Source organism: Anabrus simplex, chromosome 9 (genome assembly GCF_040414725.1).
Source record: "Anabrus simplex isolate iqAnaSimp1 chromosome 9, ASM4041472v1, whole genome shotgun sequence".
NCBI classification, from domain to species: domain Eukaryota; kingdom Metazoa; phylum Arthropoda; class Insecta; order Orthoptera; family Tettigoniidae; genus Anabrus; species Anabrus simplex.
This window is the reverse complement of record NC_090273.1, coordinates 90441017-90462973: the sequence shown is the minus strand read 5'-3', so window position 1 is coordinate 90462973 and position 21957 is coordinate 90441017.

Below are 21957 nucleotides of genomic sequence, written 5' to 3'. Positions count from 1 at the left end.
TATATATATAATATATACATTTTTTTTGCTATTTGCTTTACGTCGGATCGACACAGATACTGTAGGTCTTATGGCGACGATGGGATAGGAAAGGCTTAGGAATGGGAAGGAAGCGGCTGTGGCCTTAATTAAGGTACAGCCCCAGCAATTGCCTGGTGTGAAAATGGTAAACCACGGAAAACCATCTTCAGGGCTGCCAACAGTGGGGTATGAAACCATTATCCCGCGGATGCAAGCTCACAGCAGCTCACTCCTAACCGCACGGCCAACTCGCCCGGTAATACATATATAAAAGAAATGTACTATTCTATTATAAAATCAAACTAAGCAAAAATGTAAAGATTTGGAGAACACGTAATGAAGAGGGAAAGCAAAGCTCAAGAAATAAAATACAATAAAAAGGAATCCGGAGCATAAAGGTAAACAAAGAAAGGGAAAAGTCATTATGTAAAAAAGTAACATACAAAATGAAAATATAAGCAATGCATAAACAGAACAAAATATATAATAAAGTAATTGAAATATAAGTATGTCCATAAACAGTGTTCTATGTACATGAGTTGATAGCTAAACATTATGTACATTTACAATATAACTGTTTACACCGTTTATTTAAAAGTTGCGCCAGTTGAATCTCCTCTTCTGGAGGAAGGTTGAACTTTATCTACTCTATTAATTCTCTACCTTCTCAGAAGATGTCACCACGTGGAAAATTTTGAGCTTTTGAACTGTGTCACTTTTGATGTGTTTTTGTTTCGCTTGAAGTAAGAAGTGTGAACTTTCTCTTCTAGAGGACACTACTGAAGATCAACAATAGTGTACCCTAGTGCGGAGTCAAAGAACTATTTTGTTGGAGAAATTTTTATTTCAAAAGTTTGTTTCTTGTTAAATTTCTTTCTGTTATTGTTTAAGTTGGCTGTATACCCCTCTTTTTCCCCTCGTTTTAGATTTATCCAATCCCGAATTTCTTTTAGTAATTTCTGACCAATCTGGTGTATCTTCCCCCAACTTGTATCTGTTGCGGGGTCCTATCCAATAAAAACATTGTGGGCGGGTGTTTTCATTCCCCTAACGCCTAGAACCTTCCACGAGAGGATATAAACTGCTGATTTTTGGGTCTCTGCGCCACTTCTGTTCCATCTTTCAGTGTATTAAGTACATAGCAGGAGGCGGGAAGCGCCTCTTTCTTCGGCAGCGGTCAACAATAAGGTAATGGCCGATTAATGAATTCTTTCTTTTCTTGCTCAGCAGTTTAACGTTCGGGGCGGGTTCTAAGCGTTCAACCATGTAAACTTTTCCTAAAATGTAAAAACAACAGGTATCTATTCTGTTTTAAAACGACATATCGGGATAGAGAGTGCTTAACCCTCTCGAGCTCCCACTCACATCGTCTTGAGGTGAACTTATTTTCTCAACCAATTCTTCCGTAATGTAATGTAAATTGCTATGAAGTCACCTCTGTAGTATGGGATTAGCCCTTGTAATGACGGCCTAGTGCCAAAGTAGGTTTTAAAATCAAAGTGTATTAGGAGTGCAAGTTCGCCTCCTCTCAAATTGTGATTTTAGAGGTCATTTTATTAACATTCTTTCCGTTTAATAGACCTCAGTAGATTGGGTATTTTACCCCTGTGTTTATGTCCGTTGAGGACAACTTGAAGGTGGAGTTTGGTGTGGCCTGGGAGAGGCTTAAATTAAAGAGCGTGTGGCTCTTTTGGAAACGGAGTGTTGTATGCCTCGAGGAGGCTTTACTGTGTAATTTGGAGCAAGTGCTCCAGGGTTTGATTGGGGTCTTCTGCCCCTTTGTTAAAATTTGTATATCGGAAAGTTGGGCTAGTTGCTCAAAAATTGTGAACTCAGGGCTCGAAGCCCAAACTCTGTAATCCCTGTAATTGTACATTTCAAATTGTGTTTCGGCTACTAAGTACCTGTTCTTTGTTATTACTTAATATTGAAAAGAAAATATAACCTTGTTAAATTTTACATTAACTTTGATTCCGTAGTTTGAGACCCATTCACGCCCGCACCTTCTTACACCTCTACCTACCACCAAAACACGGTAACAAGTGGTAGCAGAGCGTGGTTGAATGGGTCTCAATTTAGCCCCTTTTGACGGCTAGATATTGTTTTGATCCGAACTCTAACCATTTTCTCAGTTGCTGGAATTTTTTGATTTTTTCCAAATTGTTCTGTCATCATGCCCGGCCCTCGCGATGTTCTCCTTCTTAACTATTTGCGCAAGGAGGAGTTGATCTATGAATTAACTATCAGGAATGTGCAATCTGGAGGCACGGTTGCAGTAGACACTAACAAGCTTAGAGAGTCCATTGATTTGCCCATTTCCATCCCCAATTTGGGAGAGAAAGGAATTGACGACTCTCTTTCCACGATCACGGAGAATATTACTGGGCTAGCTTCTGTAGTTAGTTTTTTTGATGAAAATGATCCGTCTCCTAATCAAATTAAGCGTGTGCAAGGCGGGCTATATCATTTTTCGAATAGGGTTAACGATCTATTGTCTCTAAAACTGAATGACGTTCAGAGGAAGGAAGCTAGTACGCTCCTGGAAAATATTTCCGAATTATCTAGTAAGGTCACTCAATTGTTAACTGGGGAAGTTCCTCCCAAATCTGATCAACCCACCATAGTGAATGCAGGTAGTGAGGAAGCGCCTCCCAAGGGAGAAGTTAATAGGATAACCGTTGCTGCTCAAACTATCCCTGCCCCATTGGACAACGAATCTGAACGTCGTGCATCATTGAGTAACATCCGTTCTGAATTAACTTCCTTGCCATTGAAACCTTTACCTACTATGTCACCCGGATTTAGTAGCTTGCCTCATCCATTGGCAATGTTGCTCAGAGGTATATCCAAGTTTTCTGTTAATACCACCAGTGATGTAATTTCATTTTTAAGATTTCTAGTGGAATTTCAGGATCATGCCCTTGTTTTTTCTCTGTCTCCATGTCAAATCTTGCAAATTATCTATCCGTATGCTATTGGTATTCTCTCCGACAAAATAGTAAGAGCCATAGCTGAACAGTCATCCATCGAAGATTTTCATGCACATCTACTTGCTAATTTTATTCCTGCCCGCGCGAGGTCATCTCTGATTCAGAAATACTATTATCGAGTACAGAGGTTGGATGAAAACTTGGCTGATTTCATACAAGACATTCAGTTTTATACTAGGGTGTTTGCTCTGCACTTCCCTGAGGATCAGATTGTACAAGCCATTGTGGGAGGCATTTCACCATCCTACAGGTCATATTTGTGTTTCGCGGCGTGCCCGCAAACTTTCTCTGAACTTGAAGCATTGGCCGTCTCAGCGGAAGGAGTTAGATACGCCGATTCTTTGCGTGTCGCGAAAGAACCCCCGCCTTCCTTTAGTAATACTCGGCCTCCACCTCGCCGATCAGTCAATCCCCGTAAATGTTATGCTTGCGGGTCACCTGACCATCTGCGCAACAAGTGTCCGCTGATCAAGTCAAGTGGGACGAGGAATGGAGCCGGGCCATCACAAGGCTGTTTTAAATGTGGGGCTTTCTCACATATTGCCAAGAATTGTCCCAACTCAAATAGCACCCCCTCCTGCTCAACGTCTGGTGCAAATTCCACCTATGCCAATAATAAAAAGTGACTAGTGGCTTCGGCTGAGTCGACTAATCCATCTTCCCGAGACTCAGCCCCTAGTAAACAGGTTGTAAATGCAGAGAACGATCAGCCTTCAAATTCATCTTTTGAATGCCCTAAAGAATGTCTTAGGATTGCGGCGGATACCCCCGCACCTGTTCCTTTTCTTAAGATTGAGTTAAATAACGAGCCTATAACAGCTCTTTTAGATTCAGGCAGTGTTTGTTCGATTATTTCGGCTGAATGGTATTCTAAATTGAAATCGGTTTGTAAACTTCCTGACTATGTCTCTTCTCCTGTCCAATACGTTTCGGCTAATTCATCTCCATTAGAAATTCTAGGTTCCTTATTGGTCAAAATTCGGGTTTTTAAATTTACATGGAAAATCAAATTGTTTGTGGCCAAGCAATTGTCTTGCCCCATTATATTGGGAGCTGACTTTATTTCTCACACTGGTCTTGTGCTCGATCTCAAGTTTAGGTCGTGCACATTCAAATTTGCTTCTAGTTGTAAAATCCCACTATTAAAGTGTAATTCTGTGTCATGTTCTTCTATTTCGCCTACCCAGGATGAGATGTTGTTAGTCCTTAGACATCTACCTGAGGAGCAGGCTGATAGTATTTGCAAACTGTGTCAGTCGTTTCCCGAGGTGTTCTCTGATACTCTTGGTGTTACTGACCTTATTGAATACAAAATTGAGGTTACGGATTCGATTCCTGTCCGTTTTCCACCGTATAGGCTATCTCCACCTAAAATGAAGGCTCTGAAGGAAATTATCGATCAGATTTTGAAGGATGGTATTATCAGGCCCTCTAAGTCGGCGTATTCATCGCCTATTTTTCTAGTCCCGAAACCCCAAGGAGGCTTCAGGCCTGTCATTGATTACAGGGCTCTCAATCGGAAGGTGGTGTTGCAGTCTGTGCCCCTTCCTGACCTTCATTCTTGTTTTTCATGGTTTCGTAAGGCCAAGTTCTTCACCATCTTGGACTTGAATCAGGCCTATAATCAAATTCCCCTTGCCGAAGAGCCTAAACACCTTACAGCGTTTGCCACGGACTGGAATTTATATGAATACAACCGCGTACCTTTCGGGCTCCCTACGGGAGCAGCTGTACTCACTAGGCTGCTAGATAGGGTCTTCTCCGACATCAAATTCGAGTACTTATATCACTACTTAGATGATGTCGTAGTATTTTCAGAGACTTTTGAAGAACACCTAGATCATCTGCGAGAAGTTCTCGATCGCCTTCGTAAGACTGGGTTAACTGTTAAGTTGTCCAAGGTTGCCTTTGCTAAGCCCTCTATGTCATTCCTAGGGCATATTGTGTCACCCGATGGGGTAGCAGTCGATCATTCTAGAACACAGGCCATCCGTGATTTTAAACCTCCCAAGGACATTAAAGGTATCGCCAGGTTCATTGGTATGGTGAATTTCTTCAGGAAGTTTATTCCTAACTTCGCTAATAGAGCGGCGCCCTTAAACCTTCTTCGTAGGAAAGGCATCAAATTCGAGTGGGGACCTTCTCAACAAGCCGCTTTTGAAGACCTTAAATTAGCTCTCTGTAATGCCCCTGTACTTGCTATGCCTGATTTCTCGAAGAAATTCATCGTCCAAACCGACGCGTCGTCGTCGGCGGTAGCTGCAGTCCTTCTCCAAGAGACTGAACTAGGGAGGCGCCCCATCGCCTATGCATCTAGGACTCTCTCGGCTCAAGAAGCAAAGTACTCCATATATGAGCTTGAAGGTTTGGCAGTCTTATTCGCCTTAGAAAAGTTCCGTCTCTATCTGGAACACGTCAAATTCGACCTGGAGACAGATAATCAAGCCTTAAGCTGGGTCTTAGGTAGGCCGCGTCGTACTGGTCGTATAGCCCGCTGGGCTATCCGTATTTCTGCCTTCCAATTTAATGTCAGACATATCAGAGGTACCGAAAATGTTGTTGCTGATGGACTCAGCCGTATGTTTTATAACGACGTCGAGACCCACGAACCGGTCGACAGTTCATCACCTTCCGAGTCCATACTATCTGGTGTTAATGCCATCTTAACAGATGCTCCCATGCTTTTTAGGGATATTGAGAAATACCAACGTGAAGATCCGACGCTGGCTCCGATAATGGAAACCCTTTCTTCTGGGGAACATGTTGTCCCTTATGTTCTGAGGAATGGTGTTCTATGTTGCCCTTCGAGGCATGATAAGATGATGAAAGTTGTTGTTCCAGCGGTTCTTGTACCTATGATCTTCAAGTATTATCATGAGACCCCATTAGGAGGGCATCTGTGTATCCTTAAAACTCGTGAAAAGATTCGTGACATGTTCATCTGGAAAGGTATGGACGGTGAAATCCGTGAACTAGTAAAGGCTTGTAAATCCTGCTTGCTTAGTAAACCGACCATGTCCACCAAGGTAGGCCTCTTGTCTTCTCAGCAAGCGTCGCGCCCCATGGAACGCCTGTATATTGATTATGTAGGACCCTTCCCCCAGTCAAAGGGTAATGCCAACAAGTTCATCTTTGTGTGTGTAGATGGTTTTACCAGATTTTCTTGGTTATTTCCGACTAAGCTGGCTACCGCTCAGTCCACCATTACTTGCTTAAATTCTATTTTTGCTTCCTTTGGTCCGTGTCAATATATTGTATCTGATAATGCTAAGGCTTTTACATCTAATTTATTTCGTAAATTCTGTTTTGACTTGTCCATCTCTCATGTAACTACTTCTGCTTATTACCCTCAACCATCTCTGGCTGAACGGGTTAACCGTAATCTCAGGTCCGCACTTATTGCCTATCATCATGAAGATCATTCTAGGTGGGACACGTCCCTGCATTGGTTAGCTTTTGCTTTGAATTCGGCGGTTCATGAATCTCACAAGTTTACTCCAGCTTCTTTGATGTTTAAGTTTGTTCCCAACACGCCGCTCTCTAACCTCTGGTCTCTGAGTGACATTCTACCCGAGACAATAGATCCGGACAATATTAAAGATCTTTGGAAGAAGGCTAAAGCCAATCTTAAAGTGTCTCATGAAAAGGTTAGGGAAAGGTATGATCGTGGACGGAGACCCACCCCTTTGAAGGTAGGTGACCAGGTTATGGTCAAGAATTTTGTTCCCGCGGGCAAGCTTGCCCCCAGATTTCATGGGCCATGCATCATTCTCGATTTTCTTACTCCCGTTACATTGTTAGTAAGCAACCCAGCCACCGAGAGGATATTTAGGGTTCACCTGTCCCAGGTGAAACCGGTGTAAATTTTGTGTCAACTTGCTTCATATAATTTGATAGGAATATGGTGGTTATATATATATATTTTTTTTTTGAGTTCCACTCTTAAGGCATTCTGCTCCTTCTATTTTATTTTATATGTAAGCATTTCTTGTAAACCTCCCCCGATTGTTAAACTGCCATCCTGTCCTTGTCACGGCCATTACCACGCTCCCGTCTCCTGTTCCACCACACTCAGTGGCTGGCTTAGATGAAATGCCATGGATATCTGCACGCCGCTGGCCCCTCAATCTCTTTACATGCCTGTGCCCTCAAAAGAAACATGATGGTCCAACACAATTCTGCCGCCTAGCTTAATGTTTCAGTGCCCCCGCAGCCGCGCGGCGCTGTGCCGCGGCTGGGTTCGAGGACGGGCCCCCTCGGCCCCAGCGAGGACGACATGTGCACGGCGAGCCGGAGCTCTCCTCCCGGCCAAGGCTGATGTGCGGCGCACGACCTGCTACTTGCCCGCAGCCTGTATATGTTCACCGCGGGCGCGGCGTGCTTCAACACCTCTGCTCCCCTCATAGTGCGGGCGAGCGGTATCTCAGGGTACTTGAGGGGTCCGAGCGGCCTCCTTTGGACGCAAGCTGTAACGGCCGGTCTGGCCATCCAACTTAGCCTACATCAACTACATAGACATTCATGTTCAACCTTAATACCGTCACTTGGGAATTCAACAGCAATATTTGGTGGACCGTGCAAAAAATTTTCTTCACTTTTAAGTATTAAAAGTTTATCTTCAGAAATTCAAATTCTACAAACTTAAAGACTTTCATTCACCTGCAACAACAACATTTTGAAACTGAATTAAGAAATCTTGTAAATGCTTCTGCTATCTTTCTTCGTATCAACATCATTACTTGGACTTTGTTTCAAACTGATTTCATGTGTCACCCCTGGAGGAATTTTTGGGGGGGGAGGTCTGTACCGGGCGGTACACCTCTACACCGTTTATTTAAAAGTTGCGCCAGTTGAATCTCCTCTTCTGGAGGAAGGTTGAACTTTATCTACTCTATTAATTCTCTACCTTCTCAGAAGATGTCACCACGTGGAAAATTTTGAGCTTTTGAACTGTGTCACTTTTGATGTGTTTTTGTTTCGCTTGAAGTAAGAAGTGTGAACTTTCTCTTCTAGAGGACACTACTGAAGATCAACAATAGTGCACCCTAGTGCGGAGTCAAAGAACTATTTTGTTGGAGAAATTTTTATTTCAAAAGTTTGTTTCTTGTTAAATTTCTTTCTGTTATTGTTTGAGTTGGCTGTATACCCCTCTTTTTCCCCTCGTTTTAGATTTATCCAATCCCGAATTTCTTTTAGTAATTTCTGACCAATCTGGTGTATCTTCCCCCAACTTGTATCTGTTGCGGGGTCCTATCCAATAAAAACATTGTGGGCGGGTGTTTTCATTTCCCTAACGCCTAGAACCTTCCACGAGAGGATATAAACTGCTGATTTTTGGGTCTCTGCGCCACTTCTGTTCCATCTTTCAGTGTATTAAGTACATAGCAGGAGGCGGGAAGCGCCTCTTTCTTCGGCAGCGGTCAACAATAAGGTAATGGCCGATTAATGAATTCTTTCTTTTCTTGCTCAGCAGTTTAACTTTCGGGGCGGGTTCTAAGCGTTCAACCATGTAACCTTTTCCTAAAATGTAAAAACAACAGGTATCTATTCTGTTTTAAAACGACATATCGGGATAGAGAGTGCTTAACCCTCTCGAGCTCCCACTCACATCGTCTTGAGGTGAACTTATTTTCTCAACCAATTCTTCCGTAATGTAATGTAAATTGCTATGAAGTCACCTCTGTAGTACGGGATTAGCCCTTGTAATGACGGCCTAGTGCCAAAGTAGGTTTTAAAATCAAAGTGTATTAGGAGTGCAAGTTCGCCTCCTCTCAAATTGTGATTTTAGAGGTCATTTTATTAACATTCTTTCCGTTTAATAGACCTCAGTAGATTGGGTATTTTACCCCTGTGTTTATGTCCGTTGAGGACAACTTGAAGGTGGAGTTTGGTGTGGCCTGGGAGAGGCTTAAATTAAAGAGCGTGTGGCTCTTTTGGAAACGGAGTGTTGTATGCCTCGAGGAGGCTTTACTGTGTAATTTGGAGCAAGTGCTCCAGGGTTTGATTGGGGTCTTCTGCCCCTTTGTTAAAATTTGTATATCGGAAAGTTGCGCTAGTTGCTCAAAAATTGTGAACTCAGGGCTCGAAGCCCAAACTCTGTAATCCCTGTAATTGTACATTTCAAATTGTGTTTCGGCTACTAAGTACCTGTTCTTTGTTATTACTTAATATTGAAAAGAAAATATAACCTTGTTAAATTTTACATTAACTTTGATTCCGTAGTTTGAGACCCATTCACGCCCGCACCTTCTTACACCTCTACCTACCACCAAAACACGGTAACAATAACAATGGTATAAAGACAATAACAAAAATATAAAAATTGGATACACTAAAGATGAAATTAACATAAATTGCTTAGGATTTGGAGATGATCTGGCACTACTAGCTAATAACCTTAATGAAGCTCCGAATTAAATCACAAGTCTTCAAACTATTGCTGGAAAAATAGGATTAACAATTTCATTTGAAAAAACTAAAATAATGGCAATAGATCCCCTTTTAATAAGCAATGTTCTGATATGTGGGAAAGAAATAGAAATTGTAAAACAGTTTAAATACCTTAGAGAAACTATAACATACAATTTAAATGAAAAATTCCTTGGACAGAGAGAACGAATAAATTTTCCAGAGCCGAAAAAATGTAACCAGAAATACATACAACAAGAAATGTTTGTCAATAAATACAAAATTGAAACATTATAAGACTGTAGTCCTGAAATAACTTATGGAAGTGAAACATTATTTAAACTAAACCAAAAGAATGACATAGACAAAATTTTAAAAATAGAAAGAAGAATAGTAAGAACATGCATTAATAATAAGTACCAAAAAGGGGGAGAATGGCGTAACATCCCAAATAAGTAGTATATCAGGAAATAGAACCCATAACGGATTTCATGAGAAAGAAGAGAATATCATTCTTTGGCCATCTGTTGAGAATACCTCAAGACAGGTTAATACGCAGAATTTTGAAAAAAAGTTTGGAAACAAAAGCAACAACCTGTCTGAATAAAAGAAATAAAAGAAGACATGAAAGAATTATACGTAACACTGTAGGATTTGAAGAATATATCAAACAAAGTAAATAAATTGAAGGATGGTAAAATTAGATTCCTACCAAAATGTGATAAAAGGGAAACAACTAAAAGGGTATTTTCAGAAGAAGAACAACAACGAAGATAAGATAGAATGAAGAAATACTGGAAGAACCGAAAAGAAAAAAAAGAACATCATAGAAGACCGGACAGAAACTGACTACAGTGGTTCAATGCGGCCGTAAAAGCACAATAATAATAATACTCGTAATAATAATAATAATAATAATAATAATAATAATAATAATAATAATAATAATAATAATAATAAACTAATATTACTTAGAAGAAACAACGGTATCCTTCAGCTGTACAGTAAAATGGCAATGGAACTAGCCTACCTACCACAATCATACAACCTATCATTCGTCACCAATCACACGAAATAATCAGCGGTATTTAGCAGGTAATCTCTAGTAAGTTGCTGTACTATGGCCCTTCTTGAAGCCAGACTCCAGTGGATCCAGAAGGAGAGTAGGAGTGCAGGTATTTGTGAAAAAGTAAATGCTACTTTAATTGGCCACATTAGGAGTCGAACCTGGAAAAATTAATGATCTAACAACAATTCAATGGTGTATCGTTACGAGGATGAGCCCACAAATGAGATATTGACCGGATTGGAGACATTATTGGGTTTTCATGAACAATCACCGCCATGGAAATTAGAAGATCGGCAAGAATGGCACAAACTCATCAATGCTTCAGCAATGCCCTTGCATCACGGTGCTTATACATGAGTCTATAGACTATAAGTAATAGAGATTTAGATTTTTAAAAGCCCTATAACAACTTTTAGGATTATGAAAACAGAATGTTGATAACCAGAGAAACTTCACATAAACTTTGTGAGTGAATCATCCTGTATTTTGCAGCCTGGATATACAGGGTTATACAGCTAAGTTGTCCACCTGAAACATCCTCTTATTCGTTAAGGATATAGGCACTCCGTTTACAAATTGTTAAATTGTATTAAGAGGTTCACAAAATACTGTCCAATTCGTCTCCATCACGTACGTAACTACGGAGAAACTGGTAGCAACTTTGCTCTTTTCATTGGAACTCTCAGGTAGGAGGGCCAAATTCCGTCCCAGCACCTAATACCGTCGCCCTAGGTTGGTACCTAATGTTTAGCCGCGCAAATTGGTGCTAGAATAAAACATGCAACGAAAAGGTAAGAATGTAAAAACGACTTTTTGAACTGTTTGAATGTCAAAAGTTTAAATTTTAGAAAATACAGTAACTTCCTTCTATTTCAGAAATTATGCTATAGAACCTCTCAGTCAGCGACTAATAGCATTTCGGTTTTATGCCACCCGTAGTATGTTTCTTGAAATGGGAGATTTCGGAGGAATTCATAAGGCCACTGTTTCACGGACTGTATAAATATTTCTGTACTAATTGCACAAGCAAATATATTTCCTTACAAGTAAAATTAGGACAACGTTTATTGCTTTTATCCGCCATTTTACCTACAAGACGTAAACAAAACATTATCGACAGTCATATTTTCTCGCAAGTCACTGCTACTAAGATCGTATATTTCCTTCTTCACCTCAGCTTAACTTAGGCCAGCCATTATAAGTCTCAACATCGGTTTAAACTCAAGTTACAGCTTAACTCGATCTTCAGTTTAAACCTTCATTATAATACCGGCCCTAAATAATGCGTATCGCACGTATGAAAGATCTCGGTTCCCTGGATGGTTGGAACTGCTAGTAACTCTATTGCTTGTGTTAATGTAGCTTCTAATGCGATCCACTATGCAGGAAATATATCCCATTTAAAAAGAAAAAGTCCAGTCATGCGAGCCACTTCACCTCACATTCTATTTATTTCCATCTAAACCAGGGCCTCTCAAACGCCCAAACTCTCACGCGTGCAGAGCGAGGTGCATAGGCTCTGTGCACTGTGCATCGGTACGCTTCGCCTCAACTCAGCTTGACTCGGATAATGTAGTGTGCTGAGAGCGACGAAGCATTTGGTGGTAGACGACGTGTTATCAGTGAAATAGATAAGCGCACGACAACAACATAATAATGGAGCAACCTGTTTCAAAGAAAGCAAAGACTTCCGAAAGTCCATTTCAATCGAACTGGGAACTTTCTTATTCTTACGTGCGTAAAAAAATCGCCTCTTGAAAGACACTACAACAGACTGCATTCGGAAAATTATTGTGAAATCATAGGAGACGTCAGAGAGAAAGAATTAAGGAAGTTGAAACATCTTGAAGAAGAGCATTCTATATCCACAAATGAGGTTTGTTCCAGTACTGTAGCATTTTCATTTTGGTTACGGGTTCTGCATTTTTTTTAAATTTATGTTTACATTCCTCTCAAACATGTATGTGTATTTCTAATTTACTTTTTTAATTTTTTTAATAACACTGGAAACCTTGTCCCATACAACTGAGCGTCTCCGCTCACCACACGTAAACATTTCGCAGTGGGGGAGAAACAGCAGTGAAGGTGAGGAACGCGGAGACAGGCCGAACGGGGAGACAGGTGTAGGGAGAGAGGAGTGGGGGGACTGCACTCTGGTCAACCAAGCGAAGTCGTCTTTTGCACCGTGCACGGTGCATGCACCACGCACATGCACCCTGAGAGGCCCTGATCTAAACCTTTACATCGTAATTTATCTCATTATAACTACTCCAGGGCATACTGTGTAAAAGTTGCCTTTATGTAACAGACTTTCCGCAAACTAAACTAAGCTCACTTATACAGGGTGGTCGGAAACAATGTGAACCGGTATATGGGGGTTGGATGGTTGGTCATACTGAAAAATAATTTGAAAAAAAAATCGATATCCCGCACCGTTGTCATTTTATCAGTTACTGACTTCGCGGGAGAATTCATATGGGCTATGCGAGGCGGTGTTGATAAATCTTCACGTGGCTTATGATCGGCTTGAGAGCGCCAATAGAAAAAATAAACTTCTCCAGGGGAGGGACTTGAACAAGGTCCTACCTACTGATAGGATCGGCCCACAGCAAGCACGCTACTGTGCCACTGGCTGAAACCCATGGTGTGTTAGTGTTTGATGCTCATTTCTCGACATGGCTCTCAAACCCATTTGAATTCACTGCGAAGTGATCTGATTGGCTAACTTCAGCAGCTGATAAAATAACAATGGCGCGAGATATCGACGTAATATTTTTTAAATTACGTATCAGTTACGCTCTAGCGCTCGTATAATAGGTTCAAATTTTTTCGACCACCCTGTATAAGCAACCGTCAAACGTGTCGTTCATGAATGCTACTATTTGCAGTATTCTAACTACGATGTGTAATTGCATTTTTTCCTTCTTTTCTCGATTTTGGCCCCCTTAAGACCCTGTAGAATAACCTGCTACATTCATTTTTGTTTGTCTCTTGCTTCCGTTCTTGCTTTCCAATAGTTCTTCATTGTTTCACTGTGTTTATTCCTCCGTTCTGTCAGATGTTACTCCATTCTTTCTTTTCATTCTCCTGGAAACTCCTGAAACTTTGTATCGATCTCCTAAAAGTTGCTCAGTCCTGTATTATTTCTGATGTTATTCCCATCTTTGCCATATCTCTCTTTATACTTTGGCATTCTTGTAGACATGATTACAAATTTATTTTGGGAGTCCAACATTATCCATCCTCATTAAGTGACCTAATAACTTAACTCTCCTCTTCCTAATTCTAACAGACATTCTTTCAGTTTCATAATTTTTTTAAAAAGTTTTCTTTCTTCCTGTGTCTGAACTCCCCATTTTCAGTCTTTAATGGGCTACAAATTTTCCTTAAAATTTTTCTTTCCTTTCTCTCTAGCTCTTCTATTTCTCCTGTAGCATAGAGACATTACGGTTTAATTACCACGTTGCGTGTTTTATTAGACATTTTCAAAAACATTCACAGTAGTTTAGAATTTAAAATTGCCCACAAATTTTAAAATAGCTAATGCTTACCAGGATTTCGTCGTGAGAAATCTAGATTTCACTTCACTTCATTGAATTTATATTACAATTGAAATATCTGAGGAGGAACAGTAGAATCTAATCCAGAATTACACAATTAACCATCATCAGCAACTCACAAAGTTCAAGTTTGAACACAGATCTACATTACATGACTAACAGTCTGAATTTACCTTCAAACAAGCACGAGTTGGTAACGAGAAGCTGAAGTTCAGTGTTTGTGTTGGAAAGACGTTATGCTGTTAGTCCGTGGGTAATAATTATGTAGATCATCAGGAAAAAAAAATCAAAATTTGTACATACTGTTCACAAACTGAATCAAGAAAGAAAAATAAATTCAAAATTGAGAACATAATAATTGTGTACACCGGAAATTAGTAGTGCAGAATTTGTTCATGAAATACCGTATAATGAGGGGTGGTGAATTGTAGTGTTCGGAAGTCAGATATTTACTATTTGTAAATTTGTAATTTAACCCTCTATAACGTTTAAAACCAGAGAATTTGTGTTACCTATAACAAATAGGTCTTATTTCTTTATAATATTTACATTAAAATAAAGTCTCATTTACATAGAACAATTAGTAACATAAAAATACATACATACGTACACACACACATATATACACCGGTGGAAAAAATTCCAAACATCATGAAAATAAATATGGAATGCTGAATACGGAAATTTTGGCAATATATTTGTCGAGGTAACATGTTTAATTGATTAAAGGTACAAGATTACATACAGGCTAATATCCGCTCGAGAAAACCCATCGCAAATGTGCCATGCTGGTCCATTAATAACTGCTGTAATCGCCTGACTGTTGAATGCATGCATGGAAACGTGCATCCATTTTGTCGTGCAGGTACCGGATGTCAGCTTGTGGGATGGAGTTCCATGTCTGTCGCACTTGGTCGGTCAATACAGGGACGGTTAATGCTGGTTGTGAATGACGCTGGAGTTGTCGTCCAATGATGTACCATACGTGCTCGAGTGGGGACAGATTGGGGGATCGAGCAGGCCAAGGCAACATGTCGACACTCTGTCGAGCACGTTGGGTTGCAACAGCGGCATGGGGGCGTGCATTATCCTGTTGGAAAACACCCCCGGGAATGCTGTTCATGAATGGCAGCACAACAGGTCGAACCACTAGACGGACGTACACATTCGCAGTCAGGATGCGTGGGATAACCACGAGAGTGTTCCTGCTGTCCTAGGAAATTGCTCCCCAGACCAGAACTCCCGGTGTAGGTCCAGTGTGTCGACGCTGCAGACAGGTGGAATGCAGGCGCTCACCTGGCCTCCTTCTAACAAACACACGATCACCACTGGCACCAAGGCAGAACCAGCTTTCATCGTAAAACACAATGGACCTCCACTCCAACCTCCAATGAGTTCTCGCTTGACACCACTGTAGTCACAGACAGTGGTGGTTTGGGGTAAGAAGAATGCACGCCGCAGGGCATCTGGCTCGGAGCTGTCCTTCAAGTAACCGATTTCGAACAGTTCGTTGCGTCACAGTGGTGCCAACTGCCGCTCGAATTGCTGATGCAGACTCAATCCGCTGCGCCACAGCCGTACTCCGAATACGGCGGTCCTCGCTTTCGGTGGTACCACGGGGACGTCCGGGGCCCGGTCTTCTTGCGAGCATACTGCGACCACTGCTGCCAGCACGCATGCACAGTGGAGACATTCCTGTCAAGTCGTTCTGCAATAGAGCGGACGAAACATCCACCTTCACGTAGCCGTATTATACGGCCTCGTTCAACCGCAATGAGCTGTTGATACTGGGCCCTTCGTCGTCGTAACGGTATTCTTGACCCACTGACAGTCACTCTGTCCAATCTCACAAGTGACTAACGCTCTCGCACAGTACAGTCTCTATTTAAAGCAAACCTGATATGCAACGTCATGGGGCCGCTTTTAGCGCCACGGTAATACGATTTGTGAGGAATTTGAATCAGCGCCATCTTTGATATGTATAAACACGCCTACCAACGTTCGTTAATCGAGCGCAACCCCATGGCGTTTGGATAATTTTTTCCGCCAGTCCATAAATATACATCTTCATTATAGACTTTCAGCGTTCAGTCTGCAAGCCTCTATGAATTTACTAAACACCTCCACAATATTGACGTTTAGTTCCATACCTATTATCTCTGAATCGTCAGAAACTGTATATAACCATAGTCTTCTTTGTCTCCCTCTACTTCCCTTACCCTTCATGGCAGAGCCCATTATTCACCTAGGTAACCTATCCTCCTCCATCTCACATGACCCCACTACCGAAGCCGGTTTATGAGCACAGCTTTATTAATCGAGTTCATTCCTAAGCATTTATCTCTCATTCAGAGTATCCTCTTGCTATTGTATCCACCTGTTTGTAACAACAATCAATTAGCTACTTTCATGCCTGCTCCAGTTTATACATAAGGTACCCTGAGTCCACCCAGCTTTCACTCCCATTCAGAAAAATTAGTGTGAAAACAGACTAGTGTAATATAGTCAAAAGTAAAATAAAATTATGCATTGATTTAAAATTGACATAGGCTAAAGCATAACAGAAAAAGTAAATTTATACTGTTGCAAGATCAAAATAATAAAATGAAAATATACAAAAATTAAGATATTATTTAGTTTATTTTCCGGGTTGAACCGTGTTGTTGTTTTCTGTACATTACGTACAGTTTGCCTACGTTTCGAATACATTGCAGTATTCTTTGTCAAGGCGACTGAAATACTCCTACTCGATCCGAGGTAATCACTCTCCCAGGCAGCAATCACACAACGTAGGGGTATTTCAGTATCCGAATTTCCTAGAGCTAGTTTCGGGAATGTCAGCTATGTACAGGTGGAAAAAACAGAGGAGGTAATACAGAAACTTGGGGAAGACCATTGTTTAGAGTTTTCTCACTGCTAGTGGCATTTCCCAGCATTATACGAAACTTCCTCTTGGTGATCATGCTATCAATAAGTCGTGCAATCTTCTTATATGGCAAAACGCGTAGTAGTTTGCAGATAAGTCCTTGTTTCCACACAGTAGCATACGCTGCAGTCAAATCAATTAGTGCCACAGAGGTTTTAAGTTGTTTTTGATAGCCATCCTCAATAAATGTCCTTAGTGACAAAACCTGATCTGTACAGCTAAGGTTTGGTTGGAACCCTGCTTGTTCAACAGGCAAATTCTAAAAAATAACGGAACGAATTCCAGGTGTTTGTATACTGTGCTGAATTCTGTTATAGAGTAGCCTTTCCAGGTGTTTGTATACTGTGCTCAGAAGAGCAATTAGACGGTAATTTTCGGGTTGATTGTTTGGTTTCTCTGGTTTTAGGATAGCAATGATTTTTGTTCGTTTCATGAGCCGAGGGTAGACCCTCTCTGCAGGATGTCAGAACAGAATTTAGCAAGCCATATTCTAGCATATTTTACACAGTGTATCAAAAAGTCAGTGTGAATGCCATCAAATCCAGGGGCTTTGCCTGACTTCATATCTTGAAAGGTATTTGATATATCTTGTGGAGTGAATAGCTTGGAATAAGTACTCTCTTCTGGACTGGTTGCCTTCAGTGTTTTCAGTTCACGTTTTATCCGTGTAGTATGATCAAGATCTTCTGGAGCTTCCTAAATTCGAGAAGTGTGGTATGTTTCTCAACGGTGCATTAGTCGCCATTATCTTGGAAAGCTGTAGCAATCCAACTACTACACTGGGGTGAAACGCTGGCAATTTCACGATTGTAAAGGCATGAAGAGCCTCAATGTTTTACGGTTTACTTCTGGGAACTTAAGATTTGGATAACCGAGCTCGATAGCTGCAGTCGCTTAAGTGCGGCCAGTATCCAATATTCGGGAGATAGTAGGTTCGAACCCCACTGTCAGCAGCCCTGAATATGATTTTCCGTGGTTTCCCATTTTCACACCAGGCAAATGCTGGGGGTGTACCTTAATTAAGACCACGGCCGCTTCCTTCCCACTCTTAGCCCTTACCTGTCCCATCGTCACCATAAGACCTATCTGTGTCGGTGCGACGTAAAGCAAATAGAAAAAAGAAGTTTTTGATACTATTTTGAATTCTCTTCAACGCGAGAATGCCACTAGCAGACACGCCATTTTCTTCTGCCTATGGAGTTTGAGAAGGCACATCCATCGTAACATATGTGTGTGAACTGCTTCCACCACTTATCCCCCGTTCTCTTCTTCTTCTTCTTCTTTGCTCAACACATCTTCGACCGTTTCATAATTTCCATTAACGATCCAACTGAGCGAAACCGCATTCTTACTGGCCCACGGTCAGTGATGTACAGTAACTTGTCCTTCCCCCACCCTCCAAGCTCACAAGTGCCTGTCTGAAAATACCGGACAAGGCTACTGGAGGGGCCGAACAGGCACACTTCTCCACGACCCTGTACAAACATTTAATTATAATTATTTATTCGCTGGGACCATCGAGGACCATGTTAAGTCTTGTTACATTATTGACAGCGAATATTGCCTTCTTTTGGGTCCATAATACCCTCATTCTTTCTGGCTGGGCCTGCTTGCGTTCCTTATCCAAGGGACACCCTGACTTATTTTCGGTTGTTGTTCGTCTCGGTTTATCCCGTTCGTCACTGTCCTTTTTGGGGGGAAGAAACCTCTGTTAAACGCGTCCTCCGATTTCTCGAGATTTCTCGAGACTAGCGCAAGCACTGCTTCTCGCGAGAAATATCGAGGGAACTCGAGAGCACTGTCCCCGTATTGTGCGACGTGCAGCGTGTCGTAGGCCTACAAGTAGACGGAGCTGAATTTTGTTTGTGTTCAGTATGTGAACAGCCAACCAAGGCCTTCTCTATTTCCTAAATACGTGTCAACAAGCGACTAAGCCGTTCATTTCTACCGAGGTCTATTATTGACACAGTGTAACATAATTATAAAGGATACGTATTCTTGTATTGTATGCAGCGGTAATTACACGAATAAGTAGACTAAGTACAGAAACGGATGGCTATTGTACGTGTACATCGTTATCAATCGTAATTTATCACACCACACATTCAATATCCATTTGATCAATGCCTGTATTTACCAACATCATGGTGACCAAGAAAATAATTCCTTACAATGTTATAGAGTATACGCGTCATGATTAGTTACTTCGATATATGACGGTGAAATGCGTAATTGTGTCTAAATGTACGCGAGAACTGTAACCGTCCAAACTTCTCCAGCCCTACTAATTTAATATAATATCATTTTACGCGATATCATTTGATATCAAGTTTATCCGCCATCGGCAATTATTTGTAATAACATATTTATTCAACGTCAATCATTTGTAATCAAGGCTTTTTGGAATCATATTGTATATATAATAACATCGTTTTATTATTTAAATTACTATATTATGTAGGATAAGAATTCATTATGTTGTAAATACGGTCAATATGTTGAGACATAGTTGTTTTCATTTCATCTCATGTTTGTGTATACGGAGGGTTATTCTTGAAGCTTGGGATTTTGCGTGCGTCATGGGTTTATTTTATGACCAAGGCTAGTAAACAGCGACCCGTGCGCGAGGCTTGCAAGATGGTCAGCTATATCATCGCCACGCCTTCTGGACTTGTCCAGGAAGAAGAGAAGGGGAGTTGATGCTTCGATCTATCGAATCAGATACTTCGTTGTATATGAGTTTTGAGATTGAACTGTTACCAAGAGTGGGGGTGAGCCCGGATATATACTGATTCTCAACACGAGAACGAGACCTTACAACCTAACAAGCTTACAACCTAACTACGGAACTCCATCACTAGTACTTCTACTGTGAACATCTACTTTGAACGACGTGATTTGATATTTGAAACAGTGTGTGGTCGCTCCGCGACATAGTTATTTTATACAATGTGTTGTCGCTTTGGTTATGTTATCGGATCTACGAGAAACGAAACAAGCTTATGGCTTGTGTGATATTCAGTAAATATTGTGGACGAAGAACTATGTTTAGTTCATGTCCATGGAATTTTGGTACAAGTCTGCACCGTATAAATAGTATAGCTCAGTTGGTTTGAGATTTCTACTAATATGGAAAAATTCATATCTCTGAATTTTCTCCTCATACGATCAACGCTGATCAGTTTTTACAAGTATAGGGTCAATGTCTAATTTAAAGACAAGGCAAATAGGGAGTGCTAGTCCAGATAGCCCGTACCACATCAGAGAAGGAAGGAAGGATGTCCATGGAGAAAAGTCTACATCGAGAAGAAGAGAACGAGTAACCACGGAAACCAGATGACGTCAACGAAAGCTGCAATTGGTGAGCTTCAATTAGATAAAGCAAGCAATAGTAAATTCAGTAAATTATAAATTCCTCCACGCTTTAAGGAAACTTTTCCGATTCATCTCTTTTTTTTTGTATGATAAATTCATTTGTATTTTATATTGCGTTAATTTTCTTCCTTAAGCGATACTTAATGGTTAATTATTTAAAATCCTACCCCTGTGATTTAAGTATAAGTCCCTATGCTAGTAAATATAAATTTTAAAACTGTAACCATGGCGCCCAAACATTACATAGAGAAATGGGGAACCATAGAATGTTAATTGTTTCTATTTGCGTGGCAATTTGCGGGCAAGCCACAAATAGTTTATTTAAGATTCATGTGTCCCAAGATAATAACTTTCATCTCCACAAGTGTTTTGACGAGGTGGAACAGTTACACAACTTAAAGACGATGTCCGAAACGCAACGTAAATTATGGACGTGGGGTTATTTTGAGGAGATGCAACATAGCACAGTCCACTGTGCTATCTGTTCAAAAGAAGGAAAATACGTGAGCAGAAATACTTCTGGGATGATCCTGCAATTAAAATCACATAATATCACTGAAGGGGAATCGTCACAGAGCACACCTCCGGCCCAGGCTGCATCACATCAAGCTATCCTGTCGACAACAACTGCGAGATATCCAGGTGGTTGTAGATTATATTTACAGTTACCGGTACTGTATTCAGATATTATGTTGTATTATTCAGCTTAGACGTCCACCTCAAAACACTCGTGAACCGTATAAGATACTCACATTCTGCTTTTAACTTCCATTAATGGTATTAAAGGGCTCATAGCTGAATATTCAGTAATTTTCCACGCTTTTGAGAAAATTTATGAGCACAAACCTTTCCATATGAGAACGTTATTTCACGCAATATACTATCAATCTTACACCCCTAGTTACCAGGACCCAGTACAGATCGCAGCAGAGGAGAATCGGTCTCGAGATTCTCGCTAGAGTCTCGAGATTTGTGACGTCATTTTCGAGAGTCTCGAGATCTGTGAGAGAGCATTGCCCATCACTACTTGAAGATCTTCTTTGGTGCTTCTAAACCAAGGCGTAGTGGATTTAGTTTTGAATCAAATAAATGAAAAATATGTTTTTCCAACTTGTTTCCGTCCATTCGTAAAATCGTGTCCGTCTTTTGCGAATCGTGTCTATGATTTTCTCTATTTTGTGCTCGGCTCCGTGGCTACATGCTTAGCGTGCTCGCCTTTGGTCACAGGGGTCCCGACAGGGTCGGGAATTTTAACCATCATTGGTTAATTTCGCTGGCTCGGAGGCTGGGTGTATGTGTTGTCTTCATCATCATTTCATCCTCATCACGACGCGCAGGTCGCCTACGGGAGTCAAATCAAAAGACCTGAACCTGGCGAGCCGACACTCCCGACACTAAAAGCCACACGCCATTTCATTTCATTTCATTTCATTTCATTTCATTTCATTTCATTTCATTTCATTTCATTTCATTTCTCTATTTTGTTACAGACTTACATGTTGTTTGTTCTTTTATGGTGGATGCCATTCTTGTAGTTGGATTCCATGTTTCCCCTAATTATTCTGCGCTCCTTTTTCTCCAGTTCTCCTAGGAGTCCTTTATTGGCAT